The sequence below is a fragment of the Lissotriton vulgaris genome, chromosome 5, assembly GCF_964263255.1.
Source record: "Lissotriton vulgaris chromosome 5, aLisVul1.2, whole genome shotgun sequence".
NCBI lineage: Eukaryota > Metazoa > Chordata > Amphibia > Caudata > Salamandridae > Lissotriton > Lissotriton vulgaris.
The window spans coordinates 312,050,859-312,065,240 of record NC_141693.1 but is presented as its reverse complement, the minus strand read 5'-3'; the positions used below and the strand labels follow the sequence as shown (position 1 = coordinate 312,065,240).

The window sequence follows — 14,382 nt, the reverse complement described above, 5'->3', positions numbered from 1 at the left end:
AGAGCGGAGCTTCAGAGTGCAGAGTGGAGCTTCAGAGCGGAGCTTCAGAGTGCAGAGTGGAGCTTCAGAGTGGAGCTTCAGAGTGCAGAGTGGAGCTTCAGAGTGGAGCTTCAGAGTGGAGCTTCAGAGTGGAGCTTCAGAGCGGAGCTTCAGAGCGGAGCTTCAGAGTGCAGAGTGGAGCTTCAGAGTGCAGAGTGGAGCTTCAGAGCGGAGCTTCAGAGTGCAGAGTGGAGCTTCAGAGTGGAGCTTCAGAGTGCAGAGTGGAGCTTCAGAGTGCAGAGTGGAGCTTCAGAGTGGAGCTTCAGAGTGGAGCTTCAGAGTGGAGCTTCAGAGTGGAGCTTCAGAGTGGAGCTTCAGAGTGGAGCTTCAGAGTGGAGCTTCAGAGTGGAGCTTCAGAGTGGAGCTTCAGAGTGGAGCTTCAGAGTGCAGAGTGGAGCTTCAGAGTGGAGCTTCAGAGTGGAGCTTCAGAGCGGAGCTTCAGAGTGGAGCTTCAGAGTGGAGCTTCAGAGCGGAGCTTCAGAGCGGAGCTTCAGAGCGGAGCTTCAGAGCGGAGCTTCAGAGCGGAGCTTCAGAGTGCAGATTCAGAGTGCAGATTCAGAGTGCAGATTCAGAGTGGAGCTTTAGAGCTTCAGAGTGGAGCTTCAGAGTGGAGCTTCAGAGTGCAGAGTGGAGCTTCAGAATGCAGAGTGGAGCTTCAGAGTGTCAAGAGCAATGCCAATAGCTCTAACTTTAACAAAGGCAAAACCATTGCATTGTAAATGCTTGTTATTTTACCGAATCACATGCTCATGCTGCTGCCTGGTTTGTCTACATGCACACAGGCAGAATCACTCGGTACAAAATGGCTCCTGTTCACTCGTCAGTACGGTCTTGCGCCGCCCCACCTTCCCCCTGCCAAATACATTCATTCCAAATACTGCTTATTTTCATATCAGACTGACTTCTCACATCTGGGATAGCAGGGGCACCTTCCACAGTGATTAGTGCTTCACAAAAAATAATTCTCGGCTAGCGCTCAGAAGCCTTGAAGCTTTGATTGAATGACACTGCAGTTTGATGCCCCGCTCGTTTTTTGATGCTATGCGTTCCAGACACTGATTTTATTAAGACTCACTTGGAGCTCTAAACTGTCACTTGATCTTTCTTTGGGTCATTTCGTTTGCCCGGAAGGACTAACATATCTGTGAAACCCTCTTCTTTTATAGTTTGAGCATCGTCTTCGTTTAGCAGGATAACATTATACATTTGAAAATACAAATATCCGGGAAGAGCAGAGAGCAAATCTCCGCGATGTTGGGCATTCTCCTATCATAAAGGAAGCGTGTTGGTGGGACCTGTGGCATCTAACGCATCATTTAACCCTATATGCGTGGGCACCTACCACAATAATGTATAGGATGAGTTTGTTCCGTTCCCGTTTTTAATTTGATGTAAAACTCAAATCACTGCACACTCTCTACTACACACTCTCTACTACAGTCACTACTCTCTACTACACACTCCCTACTACAGTCACTACTCTCTACTACACACTCTCTACTACAGTCACTACTCTCTACTACACACTCTACTACACACTCACTACACACTCACTACACACTCACTACTACAGTCACTACTCTCTACTACACACTCTCTACTACACACTCACTACTACAGCCACTACTCTCTTCTAGACACTCTCTACTAGACACTCTCTACTAGACACTCTCTACTAGACACTCTCTACTAGACACTCTCTACTAGACACTCTCTACTAGACACTATCTACTACAGTCACTACACGCTACACACTCTACGCTACACACTCTACGCTACACACTCTACGCTACACACTCTACGCTACACACTCTACGCTACACACTCTACGCTACACACTCTACGCTACACACTCTACGCTACACACTCTACGCTACACACTCTACGCTACACACTCTACGCTACACACTCTACGCTACACACTCTACGCTACACACTCTACGCTACACACTCTACGCTACACACTCTACGCTACACACTCTACGCTACACACTCTACGCTACACACTCTGCTACACACTCTGCTACACACACGCTCTACTACACACTCTGCTACACACACGCTCTACTACACACTCTACTACACACCCTCTACTACTCTCTACTACTCTACTACACATTCTCTACTACTCTACTACACACTCACTACTTTCTACTACACTCTACTACAGACTCTCCACTCTCTACTCCACACTCTCTACTTCAATCTCTCTACTTCAATCTCTCTACTTCAATCTCTCTACTTCAATCTCTCTACTTCAATCTCTCTACCTCAATCTCTCTACCTCAATCTCTCTAATTCAATCTCTCTAATTCAATCTCTCTAATTCAATCTCTCTAATTCAATCTCTCTACCTCAATCTCTCTACCTCAATCTCTCTACTTCACATTCTGTATTACACACTCTCTACTACACACTCACTACTCTCTACTACACACTCTCTACTACACACTCTACTACACTCCCTACTACACATTCTCCTACACACTCTACTACACACTCTAATACACACTCACCACTCTACTACACACTCACCACTCTACTACACACTCACTAGTCTCTACTGCTCACTCTCTACTACACACTCTCTACTACACACTCTCTACTACACACTCTCTACTACACACTCTCTACTACACACTCTCTACTACACACTCTCTACTACACACTCTCTACTACACACTCACTACTCTCTACTACACACTCACTACTCTCTACTACACACTCACTACTCTCTACTACACACTCTACTACTCACTTACTACTCTCTACTCACTCTCTACTACTCACTACTACTCTCTCTACTACTCACTACTACTCTCTCTACTACTCACTCTCTACTGCTCATGACAATGCCATTTATTTATCTGTTTCCAAAACCAACACATAAATAAAACATTTGTCATTTACAATGCCAAAAGCGCTAACTTTTGCAAAGGCGAGACCGTTGCATTGTAAATGCTTGTTTACTAAAGGAACCCTTCTTTGCAATCTTATTATAATGGTGCATTGGGAATAAAACAACAAGGAAATAACTTACAGTTTTCAAGTAGCTCCTTGATGTTGGGAAATAGGGCACGGTGCTAGATTAGAAAGCTTGCAATTTATGAACTGAAAGTAACAACATCACCTAAGTGTCAAACGCAGTGGCCCAGAACTCAGTTACTGCTATTATAATTCCCTAATTTCTGCTGATCTCTGCAACAGGTGTCTTGACTCTGCAAGATATTCTAAATTGGAGCCTCTTTGTGACCAATTAAGTAAGCTAGAACATATTTACAGTCACATATCATTGCAGCAGATTTTGTTTATAAATAAATGTATACGTTGATTGTCACTCTGCTTTTCCAGCGTCGCCCCTTGTGACTCCACACCATTGCCTCTACCACACCTTGACCCCAATTAATGGGTTCCCGGAGTAAATGTTTTCCAATTCCAGCACTGGGAATGGGCTTTCTTGTTGAAAAGGGGGCTGGGCGATGTTTTCCTACTTAATCGTGACCACACAGTGCCACCTGCTACCTGAACTATGTACATATTGTGTCTTACATTACATCCTCACATTATTCCTTTTCTCTGGGACTCTGATTTGAAAAGGCTGTAACAGCTGGGTTCAACCTAAGATAGTTTATGTGCTGTATTAAACTTTACTTAAAGTAATAAAGACCAATTGAAAAAAAATGTTTCTGGCACTCGAGTCACACACAAATTGCACAGGGGCATACCTTTCCTGCCTCGTGTTGCTGAATGAAATAATAAATGATGGCGTGTTATTGTAAGCAGGTGCCATGTCTTTGGGCCATTTGGCTTTCCATAACTTTGACAAGCCTTACAGCATAGGCAGCGTCCCCCCTATTAACACAAGTAGTACGGGCTTTCCTCCAATCTCCTAACATTATCCTGAATTATTAATGTTAGCAAGACAATGTATTCTCTGAATAAACAACTTATCTTAAACATACACATAATGTAGTCCCCATCTTGATAAAAGGCCCTGACCTCACATGACCAGTTCATTTAAATCACTTAAAGCTTCACACTCCCAAAAAAACACCCCTTCCACCAGGTACTTTCTTCAGTCTCTTCTCACTCATTCTACTTTAGTTTTCTACAGGCTTGCATTTCGAGGATGTGGGAGTGTCTTTCGAATATTCAGGGCGTTTACAGCGAGTGCTGATACCAGGAAGTTTGAGAAGCTGTTCCAGTAAGTGCTTTGATCAGCTCTACAACTGCCACAAACGAGTGGGTAGCCCACGTTTTATGAATTGAATTGTATCGTATCGTAACATGCCAAAGTAAGAAATCTGTCCATGCCAACATTTTACAACATATCTAGGCAGAGTTCTTCCCGAACAATTCTCAACAGTCTGATGAATCCATTCAGAAATGCAAAAAGGTGTCACGTGTTACACTTGCTGATTAACTGAATAGCTTTGTTTCAAAAGAAAACGAAATTGGACACAATGAAGCCTGGATTATGCCACAAATCTTATAGGGAAAAGATCAATAAATCTAAATAAGTGTCCACTGCAGGAAAGGGTGGATAAAGGGGAGAGGGACATGCACAATCCAGAAGGGCCTAAAGACAGTTCAAGACGTTGCTTTATTCACCTGAAGAGTACAAATGTCCCTTATGGAAGGTTTGCTGGAGTGCATCTCAGACAATTTCTAGGTTTTGAAGGGATCATTGAGGAGTTTGGGAATGCAGACAAATGTGCGTTGTGTGTTCCCGAACATCCATGGTGAACCATGCATTAGAGCATCCACTACCCACCGCTTAAGTGACATTTATTACAGTACGTCTCTGCATTTTTGTCTGAGAAATCCATATCAATTAATAAACGCATATACACCTTCAGGAAACCCTTTGAAAATTCCTAGCTAGCGGGAAAAAAGGCAAATTCGCTCGTAAAGTGCTTAAGGTCGAATTCATATATAGGAGCTGTGGTGTTTGGGTGCTTACAGATAAAAAAAACAAGTTTTTCTGCATTGCTATAGCTGGCTAGAGCATGTTTACATTGAGTAGAACCCATTGTGATATGCGTTGCTACCACAGACATTTATTGCACGGATGGGTCAGGATTCTTTGTATTACTATAAAAGCAGATAGAGTATAGGCCAAAGTAGTCTACATGGGTAGAGCGCATTTATTGTTGCCATCCTTCGCGCATAGGAAGGATTGGCAAGGTTGGTCTCGCCTCCATCAATGGCCACCGAGTGTTTACTGTGGCTAAAATCAAGGGAGGTCTGCACTGCTTCCAGAGGTACTGCTTTCAGGGGCAGTGTATGCTTACTATGAGGATAGGTCATGGAGGTCTGCGTTGCTATATCTGGACAGAACGTGTTTACAGCAAGGCTAGGATAAGACAGGGTGGGGTGGTGCACACAGTCACAGAGTGCTTATTGAAACAATTAGTCAGGGTGATTGAAAATTAGTCAGGGTGGTCTGCATTGTGGTCAAATTTATTTACCCAATTGACCTAGATTGGCCTTGTATAATTTTTGTATTTTCACCCTTGTGTCACGAGATAAACGTAGAAGGAAGGGGGGTGTAAAAAAGTGTAGGGACAGCTGAAGTTAGGATTGCCACTTTTTCCTGATAGAATAACATATTTGTTCAATTCTGAAATGGATGTTTAGCAATGGTATTTTAACATAAATTTGTGTAAAGTAAAAAATCTTCTGTATTTCTTGAAGTAACTGGCTTAACTATTGATGAACCACACGCGACTGTCACATGCACGTTCAGTGCACACTTGTAAGGTATGGTCACTGTTTTATTTAATTATACTGAAGTGCTGATATAACTACTTTTATAATTATATATATATATATATATATATATATATATATAAAATAATCTTGTTCCTTGCACCATTCCTGCTGTGGTCTCCCTTTGTTCTTCCCCTTCCCTTGCGACTTTTGCTATAATTTTTTTTAAAAATTGCCTTCTCTAAATGTTTTCCGGTTGAGACATTGTGTTTTGATATAAACTGTCCCCGGTCTCACCTGGGTTAACGGGTTTACTCCTGTATTCTTTGCCTCCAGCACTAATGGCTGCATTTACATGATAAAAGGGAGGGATCTCTGGGTGTGAAGGCAGCCCTTCCCAAAGAGCAATGAATAGCAAGGAATGCTGCAGCACCCCAGCAATGAGCTCCCGTGACAACTGGCAATGGAGCTGGTTGGGAGAAAAACGAGATAAACGTAGAAGGAAGGGGGGTGTAAAAAAGTGTAGGGACAGCTGAAGTTAGGATTGCCACTTTTTCCTGATAGAATAACATATTTGTTCAATTCTGAAATGGATGTTTAGCAATGGTATTTTAACATAAATTTGTGTAAAGTAAAAAATCTTCTGTATTTCTTGAAGTAACTGGCTTAACTATTGATGAACCACACGCGATTTCAATCGAAGTGTCTCTTTTAATGCTGGGAAGCAGTCGGGTCAAGAGAAATTAAATAACCTTTAGTCTGAAATTTAGTTTAAAACGTTGCCTTGCAGGATTTGCAGGGCGGTGACGGCGGGCGCTCAGGCACACACTTTCACAGCTTGCAAATACTTTTGAAGTGATTAAATAATTTATGTTTTTATTTACTGGAAAAAATATAATTCCTGAATTAGCAAGGTTTTTTTTGTGAGCCTTTATTTAAAAAGTACAGGCCTCAACAGTAAGCGTGCTCTATCACCACAAATAATGAAACCTAGCAAAACAAAATATTGGGCAGGTGGCAAATTTAAGGTATGGGTACATCATGGAGAAGAGGGGGCAAGTGGGGAAAAATTGTGACAAAATGTAAGAGACTTGTGGAGAGAGTAAGCGAGAGGTGGGAGTACGATGGGCATAATCACGGAGAGAAGGTTAGAGGCTGGGTAAAAATGAGAGGTGAATCCAGAACGGAGAGGAGATGTGGATGTAAAGACACTGAACCTGCAAGAGACAGGAAGAGCCTGGACGTAGTGAAAAGGGCAGAGACAGTGCTTTAAATGGGACGATATTCACAGGTACTGAGTAGCAGCACTCCTTATGTTTTATCTGTTAGTATCTGCACTTAGCTACTGGTAGGCTCATTTGTGTATGTCTGCTTGTTTGTTTCTGTGTGCGTGCACGCTTGAGAATATATAGAATATATAGTGGAGAAGTGTGGCTCACTGGTTAGAGGAGGCAGACCCGGACGCTGAGATCAGGCCCGGGACCAGGGTTCAATTCCCAACGCGGCAGGGTCTTGAGCCCAAAATGTCCACAGACTCAGTAATTCTCGCTTCGGTGCCTACTCGAATCACAGGTTCACACTCTGCAACTCTGGGCAATAGCTTGCTTAATCTCCACAACGGCCCCCCGCGGCGGGATGCCTGGCTTTCACCTTGGGGATACCAAGTAGGGGCTATCTCACAGGGAAAAACCAGGACGGGTTCCCAATGTAAAGCGCTTTGAGACCTGGCGGTGATATTGCGCTATATTAAAAAAAAAAAACATCCATTGTGCCAAACAACAACAAAACGGTTTGACATTAAGAATTTGCAATATTACAAAACAGGGAAATGTTAACATATCCTGTTTGGCTTTCATTTTGTGTAATGGTTTAACATATTTTGTTTACTTAAATGCATTAATTTCCATTCCATTTCCACTCCTTTCCATTCCAAGGAGAAGATGGTCTCCTCAGGGGTCCCTCAGGGGTCCATCTTGAGTCCCCTTCTCTTTAATATCTACCTCATCCCTCTCTTATCCCTGATTGAATCATTCGGCATACCGGTAACATCGTATGCCGATGATACACAACTCATCGTGCCCCTAGAGGACAATTCAACCGGAGCGGAGCTCAACCTCAAGAATTGCTCGACTGAGGTCTTCCAATGGATGGACACCAACCATCTCAAATGCAACTCTAGCAAAACGGAGATCCTCCCTATTGGAAAGAACACCTCCTTCTGCCCAGCCCTTTGGTGGCCGGATGACTCAGTTGCTCCCCCCAGACAGTAACAACAGCCAGGAATCTAGGCGTCCTATTCGACTCAGACTTATCTTTCAACCAGCATGCCAGGACTGTAGCTGGTCGATGCTTTGGAATAATAAAATCGCTTAGAAAGTTCTTCGACTTCCTCCCACTTGATGCCAGGAAAACGGTAACAGTAGCCCTTATAATTTCACGCTTAGATTACTGCAACGGCCTCCTTGCAGGGGCAAAAAAGAATACTCTGTCTAAACTCCAAAGTGTCCTTCACACAGCCGCACGACTGGTCCTAAAGCTGCCCCGAAAAGCATCTATCTCCGCAGCTCTCAGATCCCTGCATTGACTCCCCCTTCATAAAAGAATTCTTTTTAAAATATTGATTGTTGCCTTTCGAGCTTTTAACAAATCCGGTCCAAAATATCTTTCCAAACGCTTCCCCCACTACATCCCCAGCCGATCCCTCTGCTCGTCCCAGGACAACCTCATCCTCCCCGCTAAGTACAACCTGAAGACTAAGGGGGGAAAAACCTTAAACTTCCTGGCAACTAAAGCTTGGAACAACTTGCCCAAAAATCTGAGACAACAAACCTGCGAAAAATCCTTCAGAAAACTCCTAAAGACTTGGATCTTTAACCTCTCCGATGACTACACCAAAGCAGCCATCTAAATCCCTACCGCTACCAGGACCGGTCTACCAGGAATTTTAGCGCCAAGATGCTCCCTCCGGAGCGAACGCTGCGCTCTAGAAATACCCCCACAAATATCACAAAATATCACAAAAAAATTCTGTTGTGTTTTGACATGTGCAACAACTGGTATAGAAGTCAGTAAGCATAATTATGTCTTGCCCTTATCCCCGCCTACTTGCCACACCTCTAGCTCATTTTAACGAGTACCTGCACTTATTTTTTCCCATTTAAAGTACTGAACAAAGTGTATGTATTTTGAGTAGAGGACAGGCTAATCTGCTTAGACATCAGGTACAGTTTATTTTGGAGGATAGGTCAGGGGGTCTGCATTGCCATCACTAGGCGGGGCTTGTTTGTGGCTTGATTAGGTCATGGTATGTACATTGCTATCACCAGATAGAGCTTGTTTAGTGCAAGGATATGACAAGGGTGGTCTGCACTATCATCAAAGACAGTGTGTGCTTATTGCAAGTATAGGTCAGGTTGGTCTCCACTGTTGTAAAGGACAGAGTGCCTTTATTGCGATAAGAGGACAAGCTAATCGGCTTTGCCATCAGGTGCAGTGTATTTTATTTCATTAGTGGGAAAAGGTTGTTAACTTTGTATTGGGTCAGAGGTTGGCACTGCTACTAAGTAAAATAAATAAGATTTACTTGCAGGATTCAGAAATTGCTATGTTTAAGCGAGTAAAGGACGATATAAAAGCATGTTTCGAGTCATCATTGAGAGACAGTGGGGAACTTTGACTGGTGACAGCGGAATCAGGAAATGACAGGGAACTAAACAGTGAGCACAACGTTCGATCCTAGGAGAAAAGAAAAGTACGTAGCTGAAGATGGTGAGTTGCTGGGCCACATATTTCCCCGGACGTTCGGGCTTCGAAGAGGCAAGATGGTTCGAAGAGGAGCACTATACCTAGTGCCGAAGGCATTCCATAGAACTCGCTTGGGGGTAAGGCTCCCGTTGGACAGTCACAGTTGTTTGAGTACTGGCACCTGTCTTTTGGTTCTGGGAAAGGGGTGCTTTCTATAACAAGGTTGTTGGGTAAAAGCGACGGTTAAGGTGTTGCTGGGGGTGCCTACATCTTACCTGGTGACGTCGGGATCCCGCGAGCGAGAAAGGCGTCCTTTCTGTGGTGTGTGGTGGTAGAGGATTTTGCTATGCGATTATTAAACTACTGACGAATGGAAGTTGCTGGGTGGAGGGGGGGGGGGGGGTTACTGAGGTGTTATGTGGTGATGAATAACAGCCGCTGGGTGGGTGGTGCTGCCATAGAAATGGGGGGGGGGGTCTTTCAAAAGACTGCGTGTGGATACTGTCATAAGTAAATCTGTAATGGGATTACTGACAAATGGGTAATTATTGCAAGGGGATTCTCTGTTGGGAGGTCATGGGGAGACTGATACTGTTGGGGGTAGGTGGTCACCTTTTGTAATATTCGCCCCATGCTGGAAAAACTAGAGTAAACCGCCTCCAACACGGCGAAAGGGCCGATAGTAAAACAAGAGGTCCCTAAATGAGCATGTTAAAAAAGCCCTTAAAAGTCTATATTGAAACCATTCTCAATTTGTGAATTCACCTCAGGGACAGTTGGGAATCGAAGTTCCGTAAGTAGCTCCAGATGTAAGATACTCATTGGCTTGTGTGCCAAGCAAACTACAATCCCCAGCACGCCCCTCGCAGTGACCAACTCACTTCCGACAATCCGAGTCCCTGACTGGGGCCGATCACGGTATCTGTGGCCGGGAAGAAGACACGGGTGGGTCTAAGATTCCAAATGCCAGGAAGAACTGCAGGTATGAGTATAAGTAAACCACACAGAGTAATAAGAAACCGTGGTTACACCCGGTGTTTCCGGCTTACCTACCTCCGTCCTCCCCTTGCGCCGAACTCGGAACTGCTGAGGACTTGTGTCTTACACGTCACTGTGCAAGTCCAGAGCGAGCCTGACAGGAACAATCGAACGGTGAACACATCCCTCCATCAATAGCTCGGTGCTCGGCTTTTCGTCCGGCAAGACTGGGATTTTAGAAAGAAAAGAGAGACTAAGATTTAACTATTTAATGATACTAAAGAGCTAGAGTGCTGACCTATCTTTTAGAGTGAACCAGAGCGGGATCCATGCTTTCTAACAGAACCGCAAATTTTATTAAGTGCCAATGTACTTTTAGCTGCCAAGCGGACACAGCTACAAAGTTTTCTCAATACGTACGCATATTTTTCGTATATATATATATATATATATATATATATATATATATATATATATATATATTTTTTTTTTTTACAAACGCTACTGAAAAATACATACAGATATAAAATCATTGTACAGCAGCAGAGTGTAAGTGAGTACAACATTTCATAGCTTTCTGTTCTGAAAGTTTTAATTCTATTAATTATATAGCGGTGAGTGTAGAGGTGTGCCCTGCTGGCGGGCATGACACAGACCACTAGTTACTTAGTGCTGCCAAGCACCCCTAGGGGACCTAAACCCTTTTTCAGGTCTCGCCTGCGCCAGAGCATACGCTGTACAGGCGAGACATTTAGTAAGCTGGTTTTCAAAATGCTATCCACAGGCTGCAGGCCACAGGCTACCAGCTTGCTGTTACGCGCACAAGCGCGCGCAACATGCACAGCTGCCTCTGTAATGGCTCATTAAGCCTTACAGAGCACACGTGTGAATCCCTCCCCTACCCCCTCCCTTCTCCTCGCCAGCTCTTTATTTTCGTTTCAGTTATGTGCCGTGTCACTTTTACGGCCGCGCAGCCACTGCTTGGTTTATATATCCCCTCCCTTCTCCCACTCCCTCCTCGTCAGCTCTTCATTTTAGTGCCGCCCGGCCTTGTTACTTTCACGGCCGGGCGGCCATTGCTTGTTTCAAATGTCTTCTGTTTTATTGCTCCCGCAAATCAATAACCGGAGTGATGTGATCTGTTCGGACACAGCGTCTGTTTCCGCCGAGGCTGCCCCTGGCTCCGTAATGTGAGTAATTACATGAGAAGCCGCGCTTGAGTGGACATATTGTAACTAGGAATGTACTTGTTAGTGGCTATCGCTTGCATAAAGGCTCTCTATAAATAATTGATATGAATATTGTTTGTTTTAACCCTGTTTTTCGCTTTGCTCGAGGATGGAGACTGGATTTTTGTGCTTAATGACTAGAGGAAGGCTAGTAACGGAGCCGGCTCGAGCATTAACACAGAAGGATCGTGCCGCTATCTGTTTAGCACTTTAAGAATGGTGGGTTTTCTGTCCCTTTAAAACAGGAGCCCTGGCTCACAAGGCTGGACACTGAAAGCTTCTGGGAGACTTGAAGAAGCGGTATGGGCAGTGCTTTAATTGGGCCTGCACGGAGTACCATCACTCTTCTATTTTGAGAGGGAGAGTACCAGCACTTCTCAAGAGAAATGCAATACTTTTAATTGGAGAGTACCGCACTACCAGCACTTCTCAGAAACAAGCCTGCACTTATATTTTTCCTTTTCAAGTACTGGCGGCGGGCTGTAGAAGTCCCCGCACTTATAGCAGGGAGTGTAAGAGCGGAATTAATGACATTTACTGGTCTAATGGGGTCTTTCTTCGGAAGGGGTAGCTGCCATAGTGTACCACTCAAGACAGTTTTAGGGATGGGGTAAAAATGAGCAGGCGCGCACTGTCTACTGGCCTAAACGTGTTTCTGCTGTGACCCCCATGCCCTGGTGTAGCCCACTCGGCTTCCGTAGGACGCACACAATTCTTTAGCATATATGTGCTTGGCTGTTATGGAATAGAGCCCGGGGGCAGGGCTTGAGGCGTTGCTAAAAAGAACACATTATTCAGCAACTGTATTGTTGGCCTTAAAGGAAAAATAAATGCAAGTTAACGTATTCGGTGGGAAGGTACAATTGGTTAATGCGCTCACTGCTGACGTCTGTGTGTGTGTTCCAGACAGGGCCGGTTATTGCGTTTTAGTTTTTTGTCGAAAGCTGTGGCCAGGTAGGCTTGAGTCGCATTTGCACTGACTCTGAGGCAGAGCCTTGTTGTCACACCCTCCTTTTGGATAGCTGTCTTGACCCTGCACGGGAATGGCATGATGATAGCAATAGGGTGACACTGGTGTCGCTTACACTGCACTATGGTGACACATTGGGGGAGATGGACTTCACGGTGGTGACAGCAGTTGGGTACATTGCATGGCGGTGATACTGCATAGTGGTGACAGAACAAGGATAGCACAGCATGCTGGTTACACTGCGCGGTAGTGACAACACAGTGAACAACATTGCACCAGAGTGATATTGTACATGGGGATGACTCCTGCACTTCCCCGTGTGACACATCATGCGGTGGGGACCGTAATGTTTCTCTGCTGCTCCAGGATTTCCAAGTTACGTTTACAGAGCTGCCCATGTTTTCCTACCAAAAACCCCCTGAGACTGAAACTCACGGCAGATTATCACTGGACGGCAGGCCCATGCCGTGCTTCGGCTACGTGCTTTGAATTCGAGCATGCAACGTGTATTCCTTTTCCCACTGAGGTTCCGTGACGATTTGAACCCGTGTTTTCAATATTGTCGGAAATACATAATATTGGTATCAGCGAACCGCAAATGATCCTTTTGGCATATCCTGGTGTTTTTGCTACGCTACGAGCAAGAGTACTCCTGTTACCAACACATTTCTGATCTACCCATGGCATCCATCTTAGATCATGGCAGCCATTTTGTGTTTCTTGCCCTCACATAAGCAATAATCTCTGATCACTTCATTTCAATCAAGGACACATAGCCTTAGCCGGAGATTCACCTCTTTAAGTGACACGTGCACCTTGGAACAGAACACGCTGTAGCTGCATGACTCGACGAAGGCTGCCTCCTCTGCCCGAGGCCAGCCCTACCGAACTGGTTCTCGTGTCCATTGTCCCGATCATGATTAGGCGGCCGAAGCCGGTAGCCTTGCCCATTTACAACCCACAAACTTCCCTTATCCCACTTTTCTATCTTCCACACCTGGCTCTGTTCCTTTCTTTCTGAATCTTTATTAGGGGGAGGTAACGAAATTTACGATGAGGCGGTCCGGCTCTTGAATGTAATATTGACAAGGGATTGTGATGAACTAGTGGGAACCCCTCTTCGTAATGTTTGGCCTCAGATATTATCGACTGTTCCTGTGTAACGCCAAATATTTATTGTTTTAGACACAAAGGTTTTGGGAATGTATTACATGTAAAGAATTTGCCCCCAGCTTAAAATTCAGTATATAAGGAGCAACCCTCTTTGTACAAATCGAACAGGCTCCTAGATTCTGCCCGTGTGTAGTATCTGTGACTTCTGTGTCCCTGCAGTAATAAACCTTTGGTCTTTGACGCCACCATCGAGAAGCCCGTGTTTCTGTTCATTTGTGCACCAAGGCAGGTGGAACTCCGGGGTCTTCGGGTGTTGTTCCCTGACACCTCTGGACGGAACCAAAAAGTCCAGAACTCCAATTGGCGCCCAATGTGGGGCGACGTCATTCGGTACCGGTCCAAAAGCCTGAAGAGTTCGAGAAGCTTCGTGTGAAGATTCCTGAGGGAGGCGCCCCACTTCATCGATCCCGGCATATCGCAAAAGTGGCCCGAAGTTCTCTTCCACGAGGGTTCCCGTTCAGGACGGCTGCAGTGGGCCGTTGCCTTGACCGTCGCCCTGTCTTGGACCCGAGGTGCAGTCCTTAGTACAGCGAAACG

At 44.8% G+C, this 14,382-nt stretch overlaps 1 protein-coding gene across 4 annotated transcripts in view; it reads right to left on the bottom strand.

Moving 5' to 3' along the window:
* RER1 (retention in endoplasmic reticulum sorting receptor 1) overlaps positions 1-10,717 on the bottom strand; it is a 113,487-nt gene extending 102,770 nt beyond the window's left edge. Inside the window, exon 1 of one of the 4 annotated variants that reach the window (XM_086921540.1) lies at positions 10,549-10,717. The gene's annotated coding sequence lies outside the window, so the exon portion shown is untranslated. Of the gene's footprint in view, positions 1-10,260 lie in introns of all 4 variants that reach the window. The other 3 variants (XM_086921541.1, XM_086921542.1, XM_086921543.1) reach the window with 3 other exon arrangements.
* Between the last annotated feature and the right edge of the window lie 3,665 nt (positions 10,718-14,382).